The following is a 23,605-nucleotide window of genomic DNA, read 5'->3' as shown; positions in this document are numbered from 1 at the left end:
ACATTTAAAACAAAAAATTTCATGAAAAAACACTAAATTTTTAACAAATTACTTCTAACGAATTTGCTAACACTAAATTTCCTAAAATTACTTCTAACAAATTTGCAAACACTAAAATTCCTACACATTTCCTAAATTCGAGAGAAATTTGAACAATAAATTCATTCAACACGCCCATGGGAAATTTGACACGGATCTCACCTTGAGTTGTGATGTCTACTACGCAACCTTATTCTTGTAGACGTTGTTGGGCCTCCAAGTGCAGAGGTTTGTAGGACAGTAGCAAATTTCCCTCAAGTGGATGACCTAAGGTTTATCAATCCATGGGAGGCGTAGGATGAAGATGGTCTCTCTCAAACAACCTTGCAACCAAATAACAAAGAGTCTCTTGTGTCCCCAACACACCCAATACAATGGTAAATTGTATAGGTGCACTAGTTCGGCGAAGAGATGATGATACAAGTGCAATATGGATGGTAGATAAAGGTTTTTTGTAATATGAAAATATAAAAACAGCAATATAACTAATGATAAAAGTGAGCTAAAACGGTATTGCAATGTGTTGAAACAAGGCCTAGGGTTCATACTTTCACTAGTGCAAGTTCCCTCAACAATAATAACATAGTTGGATCATATAACTATGCCTTAACATGCAACAAAGAGTCACTCCAAAGTCACTAATAGCGGAGGACAAATGAAGAGATTATTGTAGGGTACGAAACCACCTCAAAGTTATCCTTTCTGATCGATCTATTCAAGAGTCCGTAGTAAAATAGCACGAAGCTACTCTTTCCGTTCAATCTATCATAGAGTTCGTACTCGAATAACACCTTAAGACACCAATCAACCAAAACCCTAATGTCGCCTAGATACTCCAAAGTCACCTCAAGTATCTGTGGGTATGATTATACGATATGCATCACACAATATCAGATTCATCTATTCAACCAACACAAAGAACTTCAAAGAGTGCCCCAAAGTTTCTACCGGAGAGGCAAGGCGAAAACGTGTGCCAACCCCTATGCATAAGTTCACGAGGTCATGGAACTCGCAAGTTGATCACCAAAACATACATCAGGAGGATCACATGATATCCCATTATCACCATAGATAAGCACATGCAAGACATACATCAAGTGTTCTCAAATCCTTAAAGACTCAATCCGATAAGATAACTTTAAAGGGAAAACTTAATTCATCACAAGAGAGTAAAGGGGGAGAAACATCATAAGATCCAAATATAATAGCAAAGCTCGCGATACATCAAGATCGTGCCGACTCAAGAACACGAGAGAGAGAGAGAGATCAAACACATAGCTACTGGTACATACCCTCAGCCCCGAGAGTGAACTACTCCCTCCTCGTCATGGAGAGCGCCGGGATGATGAAGATGGCCACCGGAGAGGGATTCCCCCCTTCCGGCAGGGTGCCGGAACGGGTCTAGATTGGTTTTCGATGGCTACGGAGGCTTCTGGCGGCGGAACTCCCGATCTAGGTTATTTTTTGGAGGTTTCTGTATTTATAGGAATTTTTGGCGTAGGTCTCACGTCAAGAAGGTGCCCGAGTCGTCCACAAGGTAGGTCCACACGCCTGGGGGGCGCCCCCCACCCTCGTGGACGGTCCAGGACTCTTCTGGCCCAACTCTTTTACTCCGGGGTCTTCTTTTGGTCCATAGAAAATCGTCAAAAATTGGCACGTCAATTGGACTCCATTTGGTATCCCTTTTCTGTAGAACTCAAACACAAGGAAAAAAATAGAAGGGGAACTCTGCCTCCATTCCAGTTCGGATGTAACTTTTCGAGTAGATGATTTTTCATATAGAAAACTTTTTAATCCGAGTTCGTGTGCAAAAGTTATGCCCATTTTACAAATTTCAGAGAGATTTTGCAAATAAAGTTGAAATTCATATTTGTAAATTTTCCCAACAATTAGACCACATATCACATGGGAAACTTATTTTCTTTTTTTTTTGACATTTCCATCATTTTTTTATTTTTTTTAAACTAAAGAGGCGGTCCGGGGGGGGTGCATTCGGTGGAAGTTTTGGGCCAAGTTAGTAATGGCGCACCGTGGGAGTGGTGCGCCATTACTAGTTAAACTAGTAATGGCGCACGACACCCACGGTGCGCCATTACTAGTTTTGAAAAAAATAAAACAAATTCTGATTTTTTTTGAAAAAAACTTAGTAATGGCGCACCAGTTGACAGTGCGTCATTACTAGTTTTAACTAGTAATGGCGCACTGTCCACTAGTGCACCATTACTAGTTTTGAAAAAATAAAAAAAATTAAAAAAATGAAAATAATTTACTAGTGGTGCACCGTGGATGTGGTGCGCCATTATTAGTTTAACTAGTAATGGCGCACTATCCACTGGTGCGCTATCCACTGGTGCGCCATTACTAGTTTTGAAAAAAAATGAATTTTTTTGTTACTAATGGCGCACCGTGAATGTGGTGCGCCATTAGTACTTGGACACTAATGGCGCACCAACACATGGTGCGTCATTAGTATATACTAATGGCGCACCACATGTCTCTGGTGCGCCATTAGTGGCCATATCATCTATAGCCCTTTTCCTAGTAGTGTCACCACGTCATCTCCCGATCTGTTAGATTGGGCCGAGGACCCCATGGCCGTATACTCATGGGCCAGTTCGGACGGCTGCCACATACACGAAAGATTCCACAAGACTTGGTGATCAAGACAAGGAATCCTCCCCACCGGCGTATTCGGCTAGGACTCTTGTTATCCTAGGCCTCTGGTGCATTATATAAACCAGGGCCAGGCTAGTCGATAGAGATACATACAATCATACCATAGGCTAGCTTCTAGGGTTTAGCCTCTACGATCTCGTGGTAGATCAACTCTTGTAATACTCATATCATCAAGAACAATCAAGCAGGACGTAGGGTATTACCTCCATTAAGAGGGTCCGAACCTGGGTAAACATCGTGTCCCCTGCCTCCTGTTACCATCCGCCTTAGACGTACAGTTCGGGACCCCTACCCGAGATCCGCCGGTTTTGACACCGACACCTGGCGCGGATCCTGTGTTGCAGCAAGGTGTGGCAGTATTTAGTAAGTGGGTGTTGGATCTTGGAAATGGAAAGCTGCCCACAACGAAGAGGGAAGGGGAGACTGAAGCCACGTGGATAAAAATACCCGATGACCTTCTTATTCATGCTGACGGTGATAACATTTTTGCGATAGTTTCATCAACCTACACGAAATTTCTTGCAAACTATGAAAACCCTAGGTATCTTCGTGAACGAGCTATTTTAACTCCTAACAATGAGGTGGCTGAGAAGGTTAATATTCATGTGCTCTCGCTTGTGCCGCAGAGTGGACGAGAGTATTTAAGTTGTGACTCGATATTTGAATTTGCTGATACTGTTAAAGAAAGTAATGTGTTTTATCCTACTGAGGTGTTAAATGCGGTTTCTATGATAAATTTCCCTGAGCATAGAACAATCTTAAAGCCTCGTGTGCCTATTATGCTTCTTAGAAATCTTAGCCAAGCCAATGGGCTATGTAGTGGGACTCATCTGATCGTTAAAGAGTTGGCCGATCGTGTGATTCAGGCTGTTATTATGACAGGTTCTCATATAGGAAGTGTTGTCTACATACCCAGAATAGAATTGATGGGAAAGAAAACCAAATGGCCTTTCATCTTGAAACGACAACAGTTTCCTATTAGGCTTTGCTATGCGATGACAATAAATAAAAGCCAGGGTCAGACCTTATCCTTTGTTGGGGTATATCTGAAGCAACCTGTGTTCACCCACGGGCAGTTGTATGTTGCTGTGTCACGAGTCGCGTCTAGGAAATCGCTTAAGTTTCTTATTGAAGATAAAGATGAGAAATGTTCGTCTGAGACACGAAATATTGTATACCCCGAGGTTTATGCCTCAGCTAGCTCCTTTTGATTTTTCTCGCCTTGGTCCTGTAGTAGTTACATATGGCTTCACTTTTGTTCTTGTTGTCTATACTGATCTATGCTTTTATACTATGTTTGATTACCATGGTTGCTACTATTACCCCATGATTGTACTTGTTGTTGGTGCCTTATCTATCTTCATGCTCTTTTGTTAAGCCTCATACAAACTGCTGGCTCTGTAGTGTGCATCTACTTGTGTTTATTTGCACAGCTGTTTACTTGTGCTCATTGTTACAGTTTGAGTGGTGATTTTGTTCCTCGTCTAAGGTTATTTTCTATAACACTGCCAAAATGTTGTTGTGTGTGTGAGCCCTCACCCATATTAATCTGTTGTTCTTTTTGTAGATGGACTTTATCCCTTTGTCTCAGCTTGGCCAGGGCAGCACCATTTGGCGCATTCGTGTTTATGTCTCTAGGTTGTGGCAGCATCGTGGGGGAACTGATCATGGCCCTATCAAGCATACATATATGGTCCTTTTGGATGCGCAGGTAGAGTTTCCATGTTCCATCTTTACGGTTACCATGTTCCATCGTAATTTCCGACTCCCTGTTTACATGGTTTTTTATGCTCTGCCCCTTCAATTGATAGGGTAACCACATGTATGCTGAGATCCCAGAAAAGAATGTTGATAACTTCATGGATCGTATCGAAGAGGGTAAGATATACGATATTCGGAAGTTCCTGGTGTTCCCAAGGAAGTATGTCTTTAGGCCAGTTGAAGGTCATTCAATGATCAAGTTTACAAGACGCACTGAACTTGTGGAGAGAACTGGAATGGAGGCAGAGTTCCCCTTCTGTATGTACGCATTGACTCCAATAGCTCAACTCCCTAGGCCTACAGATATGCCAGAGCGCTTCACAGGTAATTCTGCGACCAATCATATTTTTTCCTTTGACTTGATGGGAATTTTACAGAAGGTTATCTTTGGTCTTATATATGTCATTGAATTGGTTACTGGAGTCTCTGAGGCTATTCAATGTGTTAGTGCAAGCTAACCTGAACCTTCCACTAAGAGAGTTATCCATTTGAAAGATCTAACGTATGATTTTCATATTTACTTTGTCATTCGAACTATATGTGTTCTGTCACTGTCGCCTTATTCCTAGCCATTGTTAATTTGTTTTACACAGGGGGCATCAAATCACTGTCATACTGTGGGGAGAGTCGGCCTTGGCATTTGAAGCTGATGAGGTTATGGAGCTCGGCACCGCTGAACCTGTCATAATCATCTTTGTTGGTACATTGGTGAAAACTTACGATGGTGAGAAGCTTTTGTTTTGCTTATCTGAATGGACATGTGTAATTTTACCTACCCACATTGGTTTCTTGGTATCATATTAATGATCGTGAACTTGTCCTTTAACAGGATGCAGGGGTGTTAGTGGTAGCACTGCCTGCTGATGGTACATAAATGAAGACCTTCCTAGTATACGTGATTTCCGCAACAGGTGATTTGGTTTGTTCATTTTCCACGGTCAATATTTTACTGCGTGCACATGTGATCTAATATTCACTAAGTTGGATCCTTTTAAACATCTTCTGATAACTGTTGTTGTCAATCAATACTTTGTTTTGTATCTTTGTTTCTGTTTACTTGGTTTGGTATATTGCCTAGGTCATCCATATTTCAGCTTATAATCTTGCCTACCATTGACCTGCAGGTTGCGTGAGAATTTCGCTCCTGTTCAACATATTAATTTACCTGGCCAGTCAGCTGCTGAGGTTGATGCACAGATTAACTTAGAGACAAAAACTGTGCGAGAGTTGGCTGATCTGGATATGTTTGATAACCGGGTACTCCATTTGCCCAGCTGTGTTTATCGTTCGATAAAAAATGATCTTTAACAATTGTTGCCTGATGTTTTTCCTCTGCTTTATTATAGGATTCCCGATTCCTTTGCACGGCCATTCTTAGCAGACTTACTCCTTCTCAATGTTGGTGGTTCTCTTCATGCACTACCTGTCACAAGTCTTCTCTTCCAGATGGTACTGCCTACAAATGTTCTGATATAGCTTGTGCTGGAGTAGATGCGATACTAAGGTAGCTGTGTATTCACAAGACTTTTACTGCTACCATGTGAGCTATGCTTTTTGATTTGTTGTATTCATTGGGATGCATCTTTGCCTTGTCTTAAAGGTACCGGATTTGTTATGTTGCAAGAGATGATGACGCTGAGGTTAATGAGCCTGGTGAGGCCAAGTTTGTCTTCTTTGACAGAGTGGGAAGGGAGCTGCTTGGAGCGCCCCTGATAAGTATCTTGCGCCATGGGCGATCACCGGTTGCTCCACTTCTAGAGATTGTCTAGTCTGCACGTGGAGACCCTGCCATCCCGCGCGAGCTCTCTGCTGTTATATCAAGGAAGTTCCGTTTTGTTGTTTCCATCTCAAGCAAGTGTTTTACCAGTGATGATGATGAGCTGTCATTCCAAGTGCTTCGAATATACACCCCTCTTGGAAAGCAGCCTCAGTCCTCTATAGTGTATCGGGCTTCAAGTTTTACAACTAGAGCCACTCGCTCGTCCTCGTTGCCAAATGACTGTCCTCCTGCTACAATTGCATCATCCAGTGGTCTACTGCCCGGCAGCTCCACACCCCCGCCTTCAATCACTGGCACTCCTAGCGTTCGTCTCTCTTTTTCTCACGGTTCCTCTTTTAGATTGACTACTTACTCCATGTCTTTGGTTCCTCCTGTCACTTATTTTGTGTTGTTCTCGTTCGAGTCAGGCTCTGCTACCTGCTTTATCATCGCCTCCTTCTGTCACCAAGCCAAGTGTGACTGGGTCCGTATAATCACACCGATCTTGGCATTTCCTTTTGAATTGGTGATGCACCATTGTATTTGATATGTGTTCCCTCTAATTTTCATAGTGGTGTGGCATCTGAAGTTAAACCAAAGGCTCAACGTGGTATTTTTAAAGAGAAAGTGTCTGCCTCAACTACCCCTGTGATATCTGATCCAATTGACAGTACCCTTGTTGATGCAAATGACGATACCTTGGTAACTTATGGATCATCTGTCTTTCCAAATATCTCTGTCCTACCAGTATTTATGTGTTTATGTGTGTTCCCTATCGTAGGCTATTGGGTCTGTCACTGAGCAGGGGAGGTCACCGTAGCTTGGCGCTTCCACCAAGAAAGATGATTTGCTATCGCCCGATCAGTCTTATGATGCAAAGAAGTACCTTCCGTCTCTCTGCTCGTGTCCAAGTAGTATAGTTCTACTGTAAAGCTTTCTAATTTGGTGTGTTGTTTTCAGGTCTCACCCATCTGTTTCTGTTTATGCTCGAAGCAATTCGGGCAAGCGGCCCAGGAAGTGAAAATGGTGCCTGGGTAAGCATAATGCATTTTTTTCGATTTCTTTTGGGTCTTCTTATGATGATATGCATTTTGTCACGTTCTAATGGGTGATTTCCTCTTGTTCTTCCACATGTTTCAGGAGGCAAGGGAACTTTTGTATATTCACACCTTTTGGTTAATGTCGTTCTGAGTTGACGGTTTCTTACCAGTATGCTTGTACGAGTGATTCCCCTGCTTGAGCTTTGACTCGCGGGCACTTACCGCTACATCACTTGGTTGCTTATGAGTAACAATGGCTGCTATCACAGTCATGTTGTTGTCCATCTGGACTATCAAGCTGCTTGGTCAGAAGCCATATTTTTGTCAGGTTCGAGTGCTTTTGGCTTGCTGTTTGCAGTTCCATTTCTCAGTTTGTGTTTTGTGCGATACCCTATGCTTACTCTTTGTCGGTTGCATCTATCCAGGATATAAGATTGATGTATCCATGCATGCCCTGGACGCGATGCCGCAAAGTGAACTAAGTTGAGTGCCTGGGCATACCTTTCGAAGCACTTCAAGCTCTGTTGTTTCAGTTTCGGACACGACGACCTCCGTGTGTAGAGACTAGCGAGTGCTTATGCGAGGGTTCCTACCTTTGTAAATGTATGGGCTATTGATACACTATGATCACATGGCTGTTCCCCTGTGTTGTAACCCAACTTCCTATGAATCGTTGAACCTAATCAATGTTGATGCTCTTCTTTAAATTTGCATTTACATGTGTTGCACTTATTCGTTTACTTTTGGCTTGCTTCTTTGTTTTTGTTAAACTTGATTTACCTCGAATTTCAGTTCTATCTGCTGAGATTTGTACATTGCTCTGGTCAATGAGCCATTTGATATGGGAGATTGTTAGCATCCCGTTATCATGTGGATTATATTTACTTCATTTCTTATCTTGCATGGACATGTTTCTGGACTCTCACCGAAACTTTGGTTATCCGATTCCTAATGCGCATTCTGATTCGTATCTTTAGCGAGTGTCCTGGCTAGCAAAGGAGAAGAATCATTTTGATCAAAAATATATGATGCATTTTACAGCATCTTTTTAAGAGCCCAAAGAAAAAGGAAATTCTCGCGGTCCACCTGTTATTGCCTTTGTATTTTGCCGTTGGGCCAATAAAAGGCCTTCCCCTACCGTGGGCTTCACATTTCGGCCCGCCTGTGCATTTACCGCTTGTCCAACGTCCATCTACATTTGTTTCCTTCGGTGGATCTCCAGCTCAGTTTCCCCTTTCCAGTCAGCGCCGCCTCTAGGGTTTCACCTTCTCACCCTCCTGGTGAGTTTCTTCTGCTTTCGATCCGCTTGTCTAGGTCGATGTCCTCGGACGATGTATCCAACTTGTTTGCTTCGTGGTCTTGCTTCTCTCTTCTGTTGTTGGTGTGTTCCTTACATTATTAGTTTTGTTAGGGATTGCCTTGAAGAACTTTTGATTTATGTTGATCTAGAGCAACAATGTATTGATTCTTGTCTTGCTATAGCATCTGTGATCTAATTGCCGCCCTCTTGTTGTTGCTCTTGCTAGATGTCTTGTCTGGCTCTGTCTGATCTACGTGCTGGTTGGGACAAACAGACCGTGTGCGTCCGTGTGTCTCGCCTATGGCATTACCGTGGTGGTTTAGAGAATGGACCTGTCAAGCTTCTGCACATGATCCTCATCGACGCTCATGTGCGATCCAGGACTCTTTAGAAATGTATCGCTTTTGTTTTGTGTTAGTCTATGTCTGATGCAGCACGAAACTGTTATAGGGTAACCATGGCTATGCAGTTGTTCCGACAGATTTTCTTGTCACTTATATTGATATGCTGCATGAAGGCGTGGTGTATGAGTTCAGTCGTTTCAGCGTGATGTCTTCATCATGAACCCCGTCGATGCGTCGTTGATGATCCAATTTACACAATTTACAATTGTGAAGAATTTTTTCGATCTGAACGACGTATTTCCGGAGTGGGCATTCAACCTGACCCCACTAAATGAATTACCCCTTGCAAATGATACTCCCCAAGCCTACATAGGTGACACAGATTACACTCCTTGTCTCTTCTTATGATCTATGATATGATGTTCGGTGGACACCTCTGTACACTAAATTATAGTTTGCGCATTTACTTGTGTAGATGTTATCTGGGTTATCACGGCGATTTCTCCTGTGAAAGCCACTCGGGTGCCCAATACTCTTAGACAAGTATTCAGGCGCCGTCTGATCCTCTCTGACAATAAGTATGTAATCTGATCTGTTATATTTGACCGTCGTTCTCTTTTTCCTGTTGTCCATTTTATTAAAAAAGCTTATATTGAATCCTCTTCTGCCATTTTATTCTCATCTTACATTAGTGGCCACGAACTTGGAATAACCCTTTGGGGTGAGAGTGCTATTCGATTTAATGGAGAGAGTGTGCATTTCATGGGTCAAACAGACCCGGCTATCGTTATTTTTGTCGGCACCACCGTTTGTATGTATGAAGGTGACTAGGAAACAACCCGATGAATGTGCTTGCTTGTTTCCCGCTGCCTTCGATTTATTTAATGGTATTATTATTTGTCATGAGCTAGGGTCCAAGGAATTATCTGGTGGATGTGCTTGCAAATGATATGTTAACCATGATATACCAGAGATAAACATATTTAGGAGCAGGTGAGGGCCACGGTCTATTCATACGGCGTTTGTTTTCTCTATTTTGTACTCAAGTATTGTATTCTCTCTGCTTCTTAGGCTCCCAGTCATCTTCCCTGCCATTGAGCATCTTCCTGCACCGTCGAAGATTATTCTCCAGGTCCAACATGCCGATGTGCATCCAATGGTGTTATTGACCCACCTCATAAACATCAACTTATATCAAAAGGAGGTACCATTGTAACACCATGCAGTTTTGGCAGTCTTCCCATAGTGCTTGCTATTTATATCTTTACAGATAGATTGATTATGCACTACGATGCTTGACTTCTCAGGCGGGAACCTTCCGATGCAATGTGGTGATTACCAGGGTTTCACATTTGAAAAAATGGTGGGCTACCTTCTGTGCAGACTGCCATCACATGTCCATGCCAGCTACAACATCGCTTACCCAGCCAGATGTTTATATGTGCTCTCGTCGATCTTGTTCATGCACTAGCGCTACAATTGGATGAGAACAATTCAATGTTATATCAATCAATGGTCATTTGCTCTCCCTGCTCATTTCATCTATGTTAATGTTCAGGTACACATTGTTTGTCCATCTATGTTAATGTCCATCTACATTTGTTTCCTTCGGTGGATCTCCAGCTCAGTTTCCCCTTTCCAGTCAGCGCCGCCTCTAGGGTTTCACCTTCTCACCCTCCTGGTGAGTTTCTTCTGCTTTCGATCCGCTTGTCTAGGTCGATGTCCTCGGACGATGTATCCAACTTGTTTGCTTCGTGGTCTTGCTTCTCTCTTCTGTTGTTGGTGTGTTCCTTACATTATTAGTTTTGTTAGGGATTGCCTTGAAGAACTTTTGATTTATGTCGATCTAGAGCAACAATGTATTGATTCTTGTCTTGCTATAGCATCTGTGATCTAATTGCCGCCCTCTTGTTGTTGCTCTTGCTAGATGTCTTGTCTGGCTCTGTCCGATCTACGTGCTGGTTGGGACAAACAGACCGTGTGCGTCCGTGTGTCTCGCCTATGGCATTACCGTGGTGGTTTAGAGAATGGACCTGTCAAGCTTCTGCACATGATCCTCATCGACGCTCATGTGCGATCCAGGACTCTTTAGAAATGTATCGCTTTTGTTTTGTGTTAGTCTATGTCTGATGCAGCACGAAACTGTTATAGGGTAACCATGGCTATGCAGTTGTTCCGACAGATTTTCTTGTCACTTATATTGATATGCTGCATGAAGGCGTGGTGTATGAGTTCAGTTGTTTCAGCGTGATGTCTTCATCATGAACCCGGTCGATGCGTCGTTGATGATCCAATTTACACAATTTACAATTGTGAAGAATTTTTTCGATCTGAACGACGTATTTCCGGAGTGGGCATTCAACCTGACCCCACTAAATGAATTACCCCTTGCAAATGATACTCCCCAAGCCTACATAGGTGACACAGATTACACTCCTTGTCTCTTCTTATGATCTATGATATGATGTTCGGTGGACACCTCTGTACACTAAATTATAGTTTGCGCATTTACTTGTGTAGATGTTATCTGGGTTATCACGGCGATTTCTCCTGTGAAAGCCACTCGGGTGCCCAATACTCTTAGACAAGTATTCAGGCGCCGTCTGATCCTCTCTGACAATAAGTATGTAATCTGATCTGTTATATTTGACCGTCGTTCTCTTTTTCCTGTTGTCCATTTTATTAAAAAAGCTTATATTGAATCCTCTTCTGCCATTTTATTCTCATCTTACATTAGTGGCCACGAACTTGGAATAACCCTTTGGGGTGAGAGTGCTATTCGATTTAATGGAGAGAGTGTGCATTTCATGGGTCAAATAGACCCGGCTATCGTTATCTTTGTCGGCACCACCGTTTGTATGTATGAAGGTGACTAGGAAACAACCCGATGAATGTGCTTGCTTGTTTCCCGCTGCCTTCGATTTATTTAATGGTATTATTATTTGTCATGAGCTAGGGTCCAAGGAATTATCTGGTGGATGTGCTTGCAAATGATATGTTAACCATGATATACCAGAGATAAACATATTTAGGAGCAGGTGAGGGCCACGGTCTATTCATACGGCGTTTGTTTTCTCTATTTTGTACTCAAGTATTGTATTCTCTCTGCTTCTTAGGCTCTCAGTCATCTTCCCTGCCATTGAGCATCTTCCTGCACCGTCGAAGATTATTCTCCAGGTCCAACATGCCGATGTGCATCCAATGGTGTTATTGACCCACCTCATAAACATCAACTTATATCAAAAGGAGGTACCATTGTAACACCATGCAGTTTTGGCAGTCTTCCCATAGTGCTTGCTATTTATATCTTTACAGATAGATTGATTATGCACTACGATGCTTGACTTCTCAGGCGGGAACCTTCCGATGCAATGTGGTGATTACCAGGGTTTCACATTTGAAAAAATGGTGGGCTACCTTCTGTGCAGACTGCCATCACATGTCCATGCCAGCTACAACATCGCTTACCCAGCCAGATGTTTATATGTGCTCTCGTCGATCTTGTTCATGCACTAGCGCTACAATTGGATGAGAACAATTCAATGTTATATCAATCAATGGTCATTTGCTCTCCCTGCTCATTTCATCTATGTTAATGTTCAGGTACACATTGTTTGTCCATCTATGTTAATGTCCATCTACATTTGTTTCCTTCGGTGGATCTCCAGCTCAGTTTCCCCTTTCCAGTCAGCGCCGCCTCTAGGGTTTCACCTTCTCACCCTCCTGGTGAGTTTCTTCTGCTTTCGATCCGCTTGTCTAGGTCGATGTCCTCGGACGATGTATCCAACTTGTTTGCTTCGTGGTCTTGCTTCTCTCTTCTGTTGTTGGTGTGTTCCTTACATTATTAGTTTTGTTAGGGATTGCCTTGAAGAACTTTTGATTTATGTCGATCTAGAGCAACAATGTATTGATTCTTGTCTTGCTATAGCATCTGTGATCTAATTGCCGCCCTCTTGTTGTTGCTCTTGCTAGATGTCTTGTCTGGCTCTGTCCGATCTACGTGCTGGTTGGGACAAACAGACCGTGTGCGTCCGTGTGTCTCGCCTATGGCATTACCGTGGTGGTTTAGAGAATGGACCTGTCAAGCTTCTGCACATGATCCTCATCGACGCTCATGTGCGATCCAGGACTCTTTAGAAATGTATCGCTTTTGTTTTGTGTTAGTCTATGTCTGATGCAGCACGAAACTGTTATAGGGTAACCATGGCTATGCAGTTGTTCCGACAGATTTTCTTGTCACTTATATTGATATGCTGCATGAAGGCGTGGTGTATGAGTTCAGTCGTTTCAGCGTGATGTCTTCATCATGAACCCGGTCGATGCGTCGTTGATGATCCAATTTACACAATTTACAATTGTGAAGAATTTTTTCGATCTGAACGACGTATTTCCGGAGTGGGCATTCAACCTGACCCCACTAAATGAATTACCCCTTGCAAATGATACTCCCCAAGCCTACATAGGTGACACATATTACACTCCTTGTCTCTTCTTATGATCTATGATATGATGTTCGGTGGACACCTCTGTACACTAAATTATAGTTTGCGCATTTACTTGTGTAGATGTTATCTGGGTTATCACGGCGATTTCTCCTGTGAAAGCCACTCGGGTGCCCAATACTCTTAGACAAGTATTCAGGCGCCGTCTGATCCTCTCTGACAATAAGTATGTAATCTGATCTGTTATATTTGACTGTCGTTCTCTTTTTCCTGTTGTCCATTTTATTAAAAAAGCTTATATTGAATCCTCTTCTGCCATTTTATTCTCATCTTACATTAGTGGCCACGAACTTGGAATAACCCTTTGGGGTGAGAGTGCTATTCGATTTAATGGAGAGAGTGTGCATTTCATGGGTCAAACAGACCCGGCTATCGTTATCTTTGTCGGCACCACCGTTTGTATGTATGAAGGTGACTAGGAAACAACCCGATGAATGTGCTTGCTTGTTTCCCGCTGCCTTCGATTTATTTAATGGTATTATTATTTGTCATGAGCTAGGGTCCAAGGAATTATCTGGTGGATGTGCTTGCAAATGATATGTTAACCATGATATACCAGAGATAAACATATTTAGGAGCAGGTGAGGGCCACGGTCTATTCATACGGCGTTTGTTTTCTCTATTTTGTACTCAAGTATTGTATTCTCTCTGCTTCTTAGGCTCCCAGTCATCTTCCCTGCCATTGAGCATCTTCCTGCACCGTCGAAGATTATTCTCCAGGTCCAACATGCCGATGTGCATCCAATGGTGTTATTGACCCACCTCATAAACATCAACTTATATCAAAAGGAGGTACCATTGTAACACCATGCAGTTTTGGCAGTCTTCCCATAGTGCTTGCTATTTATATCTTTACAGATAGATTGATTATGCACTACGATGCTTGACTTCTCAGGCGGGAACCTTCCGATGCAATGTGGTGATTACCAGGGTTTCACATTTGAAAAAATGGTGGGCTACCTTCTGTGCAGACTGCCATCACATGTCCATGCCAGCTACAACATCGCTTACCCAGCCAGATGTTTATATGTGCTCTCGTCGATCTTGTTCATGCACTAGCGCTACAATTGGATGAGAACAATTCAATGTTATATCAATCAATGGTCATTTGCTCTCCCTGCTCATTTCATCTATGTTAATGTTCAGGTACACATTGTTTGTCCATCTATGTTAATGTCCATCTACATTTGTTTCCTTCGGTGGATCTCCAGCTAAGTTTCCCCTTTCCAGTCAGCGCCGCCTCTAGGGTTTCACCTTCTCACCCTCCTGGTGAGTTTCTTCTGCTTTCGATCCGCTTGTCTAGGTCGATGTCCTCGGACGATGTATCCAACTTGTTTGCTTCGTGGTCTTGCTTCTCTCTTCTGTTGTTGGTGTGTTCCTTACATTATTAGTTTTGTTAGGGATTGCCTTGAAGAACTTTTGATTTATGTCGATCTAGAGCAACAATGTATTGATTCTTGTCTTGCTATAGCATCTGTGATCTAATTGCCGCCCTCTTGTTGTTGCTCTTGCTAGATGTCTTGTCTGGCTCTGTCCGATCTACGTGCTGGTTGGGACAAACAGACAGTGTGCGTCCGTGTGTCTCGCCTATGGCATTACCGTGGTGGTTTAGAGAATGGACCCGTCAAGCTTCTGCACATGATCCTCATCGACGCTCATGTGTGATCCAGGACTCTTTAGAAATGTATCGCTTTTGTTTTGTGTTAGTCTATGTCTGATGCAGCACGAAACTGTTATAGGGTAACCATGGCTATGCAGTTGTTCCGACAGATTTTCTTGTCACTTATATTGATATGCTGCATGAAGGCGTGGTGTATGAGTTCAGTCGTTTCAGCGTGATGTCTTCATCATGAACCCGGTCGATGCGTCGTTGATGATCCAATTTACACAATTTACAATTGTGAAGAATTTTTTCGATCTGAACGACGTATTTCCGGAGTGGGCATTCAACCTGACCCCACTAAATGAATTACCCCTTGCAAATGATACTCCCCAAGCCTACATAGGTGACACAGATTACACTCCTTGTCTCTTCTTATGATCTATGATATGATGTTCGGTGGACACCTCTGTACACTAAATTATAGTTTGCGCATTTACTTGTGTAGATGTTATCTGGGTTATCACGGCGATTTCTCCTGTGAAAGCCACTCGGGTGCCCAATACTCTTAGACAAGTATTCAGGCGTCGTCTGATCCTCTCTGACAATAAGTATGTAATCTGATCTGTTATATTTGACCGTCGTTCTCTTTTTCCTGTTGTCCATTTTATTAAAAAAGCTTATATTGAATCCTCTTCTGCCATTTTATTCTCATCTTACATTAGTGGCCACGAACTTGGAATAACCCTTTGGGGTGAGAGTGCTATTCGATTTAATGGAGAGAGTGTGCATTTCATGGGTCAAACAGACCCGGCTATCGTTATCTTTGTCGGCACCACCGTTTGTATGTATGAAGGTGACTAGGAAACAACCCGATGAATGTGCTTGCTTGTTTCCCGCTGCCTTCGATTTATTTAATGGTATTATTATTTGTCATGAGCTAGGGTCCAAGGAATTATCTGGTGGATGTGCTTGCAAATGATATGTTAACCATGATATACCAGAGATAAACATATTTAGGAGCAGGTGAGGGCCACGGTCTATTCATACGGCGTTTGTTTTCTCTATTTTGTACTCAAGTATTGTATTCTCTCTGCTTCTTAGGCTCCCAGTCATCTTCCCTGCCATTGAGCATCTTCCTGCACCGTCGAAGATTATTCTCCAGGTCCAACATGCCGATGTGCATCCAATGGTGTTATTGACCCACCTCATAAACATCAACTTATATCAAAAGGAGGTACCATTGTAACACCATGCAGTTTTGGCAGTCTTCCCATAGTGCTTGCTATTTATATCTTTACAGATAGATTGATTATGCACTACGATGCTTGACTTCTCAGGCGGGAACCTTCCGATGCAATGTGGTGATTACCAGGGTTTCACATTTGAAAAAATGGTGGGCTACCTTCTGTGCAGACTGCCATCACATGTCCATGCCAGCTACAACATCGCTTACCCAGCCAGATGTTTATATGTGCTCTCGTTGATCTTGTTCATGCACTAGCGCTACAATTGGATGAGAACAATTCAATGTTATATCAATCAATGGTCATTTGCTCTCCCTGCTCATTTCATCTATGTTAATGTTCAGGTACACATTGTTTGTCCTTGCGAAAGATCGAAGTGGAGAGGCTGAATTTGAATTGTTTGGCACAAAGGCTCAACAAATCATCGATCGATCTGCTAGCCAGGTCCTTCGCAACAGCACTCACATGGCCCTGCTATTCCCAATGTTCATGTAGTGGCCTCAATGCTAAGGAAAACCCCGCCTGAACTCAGTGGTCTCCTTTCCATGAGATGTAAGTTTGTTGTTCGTGCATCGCCTGAAAGTTTCTTCGGAAGGTGGCCGATGTTCCATGTCGATGCTATTGAGTCCTTTGAGCCCGTCAAATCGAACCTCTCTATGATAGATTTGCTTACGCCATCATGAAGTGATGCACGCAAGGAACTTCTTATGAGATCAGTGTGGATGTTCCCTAGAGTTGATTTTCGGTCTCCTGAGTGATCTCTAGATCTTTTGATAATGAACCTTTTTATTAGTAGGATTGTAAATATATCGGTTCTGTAAACAGTATTGTATTAACTATGACACTATGGTCTTTTACCTTGGGACTAGGCTGCTGTTGAAAACATGGTTAAATATAATGTTCATGTGCGTTTCCTTTCACTTAAAGATCAGTCTATTCACTTGACTGTATGTCTATTCATCACCGTGTCATATATATGTTCTTTTAATTCTAGGTTAATTTGATAATTTTATTTTGATTTATATGTAGAGTGTGGATTTGCATGCTAAGCTTTGACACTTAAAACCACATCTTCAGTCTCCGGTTTTGCTGCACTTGGTCGGTGCCGATGTTTTTTTAACGGAGAAACGATCATATCAACATGTGATTTTAACTTCTGGTCCACCCCTCCTTTTAAAGGATTTTTAAAATTTGTGTATGGCTAATTTTTTCATGGGTGCTTGCATGCTCATGAATACAGGACCTCGGGAAGACACAAATAGCACGAGTTCAGTTTTTTTCTAGAACTAGAGGAAAAACAAACGACCAACCGGAAAAATAAACAAATCGAATGGATTTTTTATAAAGTGTAGAGATACATGCGGCCCATTCATGCTCTGCTGGGCTTTCGTTTGCCGAGCCCGCATATAGAAGCACGTGTTACCTCTTAAGCACTGCGTTGGTTTTTCCTTAAAGAGGAAAGAGTGATGCAGTAAAGTAGCGTAAGTATTTCCTTCAGTTTTTGAGAACCAAGGTTTCAATCTAATAGGAGATCACGCTCGAGTCCCATGCACCTACACAAAAAAATTAGAACCTCGCAACCAACGCGATAAAGGGGTTGGCAATCCCTTCACGGTCACTTACGAGAGTGAGATCTGATAGATATGATAAGATAATATTTTTGGTATTTTTATGATAAATAGAAATAAAGATGCAAAGTAAAATAAATGGTAATAGAAATAACTAAGTGTTGGAAGATTAATATGATGGAAGATAGACCCGGGGGCCATAGGTTTCACTAGTGCCTTCTCTCAAAAGCATAAGTATTACGGTGGGTAAACGAATTATTGTCGAGCAATTGATAGAATTGAGCATAGTTATGAGAATATCTAGGTATGATCATGTATATAGGCATCACGTCTGTAACAAGTAGACCGAAACGATTCTGCATCTACTACTATTACTCCACACATCGACCTATCCAGCATGCATCTAGAGTATTAAGTTCATAAGAACAGAGTAACGCCTTAAGCAAAATGACATGATGTAGAGGGATAAACTCGTGCAATATGATATAAACCCCATCTTTTTATTCTTGATGGAAACAATACAATACGTGTCGTTTTCCCTACTGTCACTGGGATCGAGCACCGCAAGATTGAACCCAAAGCTAAGCACTTCTCCCAATGCAAGAAAGATCAATCTAGTAGGCCAAACCAAACTAATAATTCGAAGAGACTTGCAAAGATAACCAATCATACATAAAAGAATTCAGAGAAGCATCAAATATTGTTCATAGATAAACTTGATCATAAACCCATAATTCATCGGATCTCGACAAACACACCGCAAAAGAAGATTACATCGAATAGATCTCCAAGAAGATCGAGGATAACTTTGTATTGAGATCCAAAGAGAGAGAAAAAGTCATCTAGCTACTAGCTATGGACCCGAAATTCTGAAGTAAACCACTCACACATCACCAGAGAGGCCATGGAGTTGATGTAGAGGCCCTCCGTGATCAATGCCCCCTCCGGCGGAGCTCCGGAAAAGGCCCCAAGATGGGATCTCTCGGGTACAGAAGGTTGCGGCGGTGGAATTAGGTTTTCGTGGTGCTCATGGATGTTTGCGGGGTATGTGGACTTATATAGGAGGAAGAAGTAGGTCGGTGGAGCAACGAGAGGCCCACGAGGGTGGAGGGCACACCCAGGGGGTAGGCGCGCCCCCTGCCTCGTGGCCTCCTCAATTGTTTCTTGACGCCCACTCCAAGTCTTCTGGATCACGTTTGTTGAGAAAATCACGTTCCCGAAGGTTTCATTCCATTTGGACTTTGTTTGATATTCCTTTTCTGCAAAACACTGAAATAGGTAAAAAAAACAGCAATTTGGGCTGGACCTCCGGTTAATAGGTTAGTCCTAAAAATGATATAAAAGTGTAAAATAAATTTCATTAACATCTAAACAGATAATATAATAGCATGGAGCAATCAAAAATTATAGATACGTTAGAGACGTATCAGCACGTTATAGCACCTCCTCTGTTTTCCCCTGGCTAGGTCACGCGTGGTTCATTACACTTCCTCGCTCGACTGTGTTCTGGCTCCGCTTCTCGCCGCGCCTCCGCCGACTAACATCAGCCTTCTGGTGTGTACCTGTCGTTGCCTCTTCCTGACTCGGCTTCTAAGTGAAGGTACAGTGGCCCTTACATGTACGGACCATCTTGGTTCTTTCTCTCGTTCCCTCGATCCTTTCATTTGCCTAAACTTCAAGATCCATCGATTGCACTTTCAAGTTTCTATGTCAACCCAGGAGCTCCAGGATCATGGCTCTTCGAGCTTGGCTGCCTCCACCAACAACAATCTACGGCTGCTTGCCCAGGTTAGCCTAGAATCCTCTTTCCTTTGTTTGGTTTGCACGGCAGAGAAAAAATGTTTTCTCTTTGCTAAGTATATACACAATGATATATATCCTGGACACAGAGTGAAACAGACGAAAAAGATACTTAACTCTAAATGTTTGTGTGTATCTACAAACGGTTTAATTAAACCATAAACCATGTATTTTCATCGATCAGACTAGATAGGTTAGCAGTTTGATGTGTTCCCTCTAAAAGGTTGCACAAAATTCAGTACGCCTGCTCTGTCCTCAACTTCTCAGCTCATTAGATGTCGTATCATTTTTTTGATTACATTGATCGGAACATCTATAAACTGCCAATCGTTTTAGCCTCACTTTTTGACCTCCATATTATTATCAAAAATGATCTTATACATTTAGTACTGTTTATATTACTTATAAAGGATATATCTCTCAACCTCTGATTATTCATCTGTTGCTAATTCACCCTTTGTCTTACTACAGGATGTTCCAAGGATATTCAAAATTCCACACAGGGTGATCCTTGACATGCTCCTTGCCAACCTTGGCATGAACCCAGCCCACTACGATCATGCTATCCATGAGGACAAGAGGGTTCAGGTTACTGTTAACTTCAACACTGCTGCCTTGAATCTTGGAGGTTCGATTATTGACATATCTGTGCCTGGAGAGTATTGCTTAGACAATGATGCCGCCGAAGATAGTGCTGCCATCAAAGTTGTCAGATACATAGAGACTATGACCAACACGGTTGTCAGGGACATAAACTAAGCAAAAACAAAGCGTCAGCAAAATCGGATTGGCTTCCTTGAAAATCAGCTCAAAGAATCAGACATCAGGGGCAAGAAGCTTGCCAGAGGTTGGCTCCTATCTACCAGATATATGTACTACTTTTCTGAACAAATGCAAAATGCGGCTACGATGAACCTCCCTTTTGGAGACCTCCCAGATATAATTGAATACAGGAGCGCGCGTCTCGCCAGGGCGCTGCAGAGAAGAATGTGATTCGCATATCGTTTGGTCCGGGATATAACCAGTTGCATCATCCATCGAAGTGTCTTTTGGTTTTGTGTACAGCATGTGCCTACTTTTGTTTATCTGTTTTTACCATCTATGTTGAGCTAGACCCTGTCAAACATGTTTGTTATCATTCGGTATTATGAAGGCAACATTTCCCTTTCTTTTTGCGTGCTCCTGCACCTTTATTTATATGCTTTCTCTTGTTACTAATCTCTGCAATGCTTCCCGCACTTTAGACTATTCACTTATACATATTCTTTCTCTATGAGTACTATCATCACTTCACACTCATGAGCTGGTCTTCTTTTTTTCATAGACGATGATATGGAGATCGTCGAGGTTTCAGGCACATTTCTGCTCGAAGGTATATTAGATAAACTCGATCTTCCAAAACCACGCTATGACTCTTGGACACACCGAAGAGGACAGTTTGTGACTGATGTTACACTCTATCCATCAAAAGAACATCTGCTACACCCTCCTACACCTGTCAAACTGTCAAGCTCTCCCCTACACAACTTACAGAGCACAATAGATGTGGTTTCTCAAAAGGCAATACATTATATGGAAGATCATCAGAAGAAGGTCCTGCAAGACTACAACTATATTGAATTGAAAAGATCAGAGGAGGCCAAGAATGATGAAAGGATCAAAGGGTAGCAGAAACCATGGGTAGGTACATAGGTACTGTGTTATCAGCCTGTGATCAGATTTGTCGCTTGGTTGTATCTGAATCACCTACAGTTGGGTCCACACCAAGTGGTGAGATGGCCAAGAAACACTCAGAAATTCAACGTATTGTTGCCTGGCTGAGCAAACTTTCGTAGGATGTTGTTCAATTCCTTAGGGTTTCATTTGGTTATCCAGAAGAACATGATGATGACGATTTGGATGCCAATATGCCTAGCCTTTAGTATTGGCTGACCCAACTGTTAAATGCAGACCGCTAAGCTACAGTCCAAGTCTTTGTTATTTTACCTGCTGCTCTTTTGGTTCACGTACTGTAACCCCAGCACTCTGCTATCAAACATAATTAGTGCATGCAAACATATAATTACCTTGTTTTGTTTTAAGTGTGGTGTATGAAATTCCCCTGTTTAATTCGATTATTAACCGCTATACAAGATCCTTAGCTTTATTTCCCGGGATCAAAAAACATTATCTTCTTTTTTAGACACATAAAACAATCCTTACCCTTATCTTCTGATTTACCGCCGGTTTTCACCAGGCCTGCCCAAAAGCGTGTCGACTCATAGGAATAAGCGCCGCCCATTTTCAATGGTTGTGTCTCCTTTTTCCTACGCGGTCCCTCGCGACTGTCTTGTGTCGCTCTCACTGTCCGGTGGGCTCGTCTCAGTTGGCCCCATGGTATGCCAACGTGTGGGTAGCGATTCTGGTTTAAGAGCACCAGGAAAAAGCTAGGCTGCTGGTTAGATCACCGTCGCCCGAGAGGAACACGTGCTACCTCCCTACTTGCCCAGAGCGGCGGCTCCTACTGTTTAGTAGCGGTGAGCGAGGTGATTCTACCCCCTCACCGTTCCACACGGACGAGGCTCCTCTGACGTACTGCAGGGCGCAGTTGGGCCACTGACAGGTGGGCCCGAAAGCAAGTTGGCCCACCTGTCATTGACCCAACTGCGCCCTGCAGTATGTCAGGGGAGCCGAGTCCGTTCCACACACGCATCCACCCACTCGGCCTCACCCCTTTTTCCACTTCACTCTCCTTCTTCACTTCTCCTCAAACGTGTACCTGTTAAGCGACAGATATGGCGTGCAAGGTCCGATTCAACCAGGACATCTCCACCGAGCCTAGACTAGGGTAGTTAGTTGTGATTTCATCTTATCTCTTGTAACTATCTCTCTCTCTAGTCTATCCCTTGGGCTTCAAGTTAAGGATCCTAACAATGTAATCTTCTCTGTACGCTATACGGGAGTCACGCCCCGCTCTATATAACACGCAACCGTCGCCCTAGGCAGGATACGACGTTCTCTCACATGGTAATCAGAGCCTACCTCTTCCATCTCATTTAGTTCCTCCATTGCCACAAACCTCCTACCATGGCCTCCTCCGGCTCCTCCAACTCAACCCTCTCCGGCCAGATCACCGAGCGCCTCACCCGCACCAACTACATCCTCTGGCGCACCCAGATCACGCCGCAGCTCTGAGGTGCTGGTTTCTTCGGGTATGTTGATGGAAGCATACCCGAGCCGGCCAAAGTCGTCGTCACCAAGGACAAGGATGGCAAGGAGGAGTCCATCCCAAATCCGCTCCACCACGTGTGGATCCGGGAGGATCATCAGGTACTGGGATATCTCCTGAATAACCTCTCGAAGGAAGTGCTCGTGCAGGTCACGTCGATCGTCCATGCACACGAGCTCTGGTCGGCGCTGGCGAAGATGTTCTCGTCGACCTCGCTGTCCCGCGTCAACAACATCCGGGCGGCGCTCACCAACGCGCAGAAGGGCACACAATCCGTGGCCACCTTCTTCGCACACATGCGATCTCTCGCTGACGAGCTCGCGGCGGCCGGCAAACCCCTGGACGACGACAAGCTCATCTCCTACATCATCAACGCCCTGGACATGGAATATCAGCCACTGGTCTCTGCCCTTGATGCTCGTGTCATCCCGGTCACTCTTGACGAACTGTTCGCTCAGATGAGCAACTTCGATCAACGAGTGGCCCTCTTCCAAGGGGCTGGGACCGGTGGCGGCTTCAAGTCTTCGGCAAATGTCGCCACCCGCGGGCGTGGCGGTGGCTCTCGTCCTCATGGCCCTCCTCGCGGGAAGAGCAGAGGCCCTAGCGGGGGCAACATCAGCAGCAACAACAACGCACGCAGCGGTGGCCGACCCTCCTACTCCAACACCAAGGGCGGCCGCCGATCTAATGGCTCCACCAACAAGTCTCGGCCTGATGCTATCCGCTGCCAAATCTGCGGTAAGCTGGGCCACTCTGCAAAA

At 43.4% G+C, this 23,605-nt stretch overlaps 4 long non-coding RNA genes and 1 pseudogene across 9 annotated transcripts; all 5 read left to right on the top strand.

Annotated features, from left to right (window-relative positions):
• The first annotated feature begins 6,589 nt into the window (after positions 1–6,589).
• On the top strand, positions 6,590–7,498 carry LOC123058614 (uncharacterized). Its single transcript, XR_006427246.1, has 5 exons — positions 6,590–6,719; positions 6,808–6,937; positions 7,017–7,117; positions 7,196–7,269; positions 7,376–7,498. It is a non-coding gene; the product is annotated as an uncharacterized lncRNA (long non-coding RNA).
• A 1,324-nt stretch (positions 7,499–8,822) lies between these two features.
• Positions 8,823–12,033, top strand: LOC123062182 (uncharacterized). Of its 3 annotated transcripts, none has more exons than XR_006429571.1 (10): positions 8,823–8,945; positions 9,026–9,292; positions 9,395–9,497; positions 9,612–9,742; positions 9,831–9,912; positions 9,991–10,123; positions 10,262–10,600; positions 10,847–10,990; positions 11,071–11,337; positions 11,440–12,033. It is a non-coding gene; the product is annotated as an uncharacterized lncRNA (long non-coding RNA). The 3 variants fall into 3 exon arrangements; XR_006429572.1 differs by having other exon boundaries at positions 11,419–12,033; XR_006429573.1 differs by having other exon boundaries at positions 9,374–9,497.
• A 14-nt stretch (positions 12,034–12,047) lies between these two features.
• LOC123062179 (uncharacterized) lies at positions 12,048–17,191 on the top strand. 4 transcript variants are annotated; one of them, XR_006429567.1, is made up of 10 exons: positions 12,048–12,168; positions 12,307–12,645; positions 12,892–13,035; positions 13,116–13,382; positions 13,485–13,587; positions 13,702–13,832; positions 13,921–14,002; positions 14,081–14,213; positions 14,352–14,567; positions 16,613–17,191. It is a non-coding gene; the product is annotated as an uncharacterized lncRNA (long non-coding RNA). The 4 variants fall into 4 exon arrangements; XR_006429566.1 differs by lacking the exon at positions 12,048–12,168 and having other exon boundaries at positions 12,266–12,645; XR_006429569.1 differs by lacking the exon at positions 12,048–12,168 and having other exon boundaries at positions 12,266–12,645; positions 13,464–13,587.
• Positions 14,986–16,312, top strand: LOC123062181 (uncharacterized). The gene is made up of 6 exons (XR_006429570.1): positions 14,986–15,080; positions 15,161–15,427; positions 15,530–15,632; positions 15,747–15,877; positions 15,966–16,047; positions 16,126–16,312. It is a non-coding gene; the product is annotated as an uncharacterized lncRNA (long non-coding RNA).
• A 5,988-nt stretch (positions 17,192–23,179) lies between the features above and the next one.
• Positions 23,180–23,318, top strand: LOC123063874 (uncharacterized; annotated as a pseudogene).
• The last annotated feature ends 287 nt before the right edge of the window (positions 23,319–23,605 follow it).

This window comes from Triticum aestivum, chromosome 3A, assembly GCF_018294505.1.
Source record: "Triticum aestivum cultivar Chinese Spring chromosome 3A, IWGSC CS RefSeq v2.1, whole genome shotgun sequence".
NCBI lineage: Eukaryota > Viridiplantae > Streptophyta > Magnoliopsida > Poales > Poaceae > Triticum > Triticum aestivum.
Note: the sequence above shows the minus strand (reverse complement) of the source record. Positions and strands in the feature narration are given on the sequence as shown.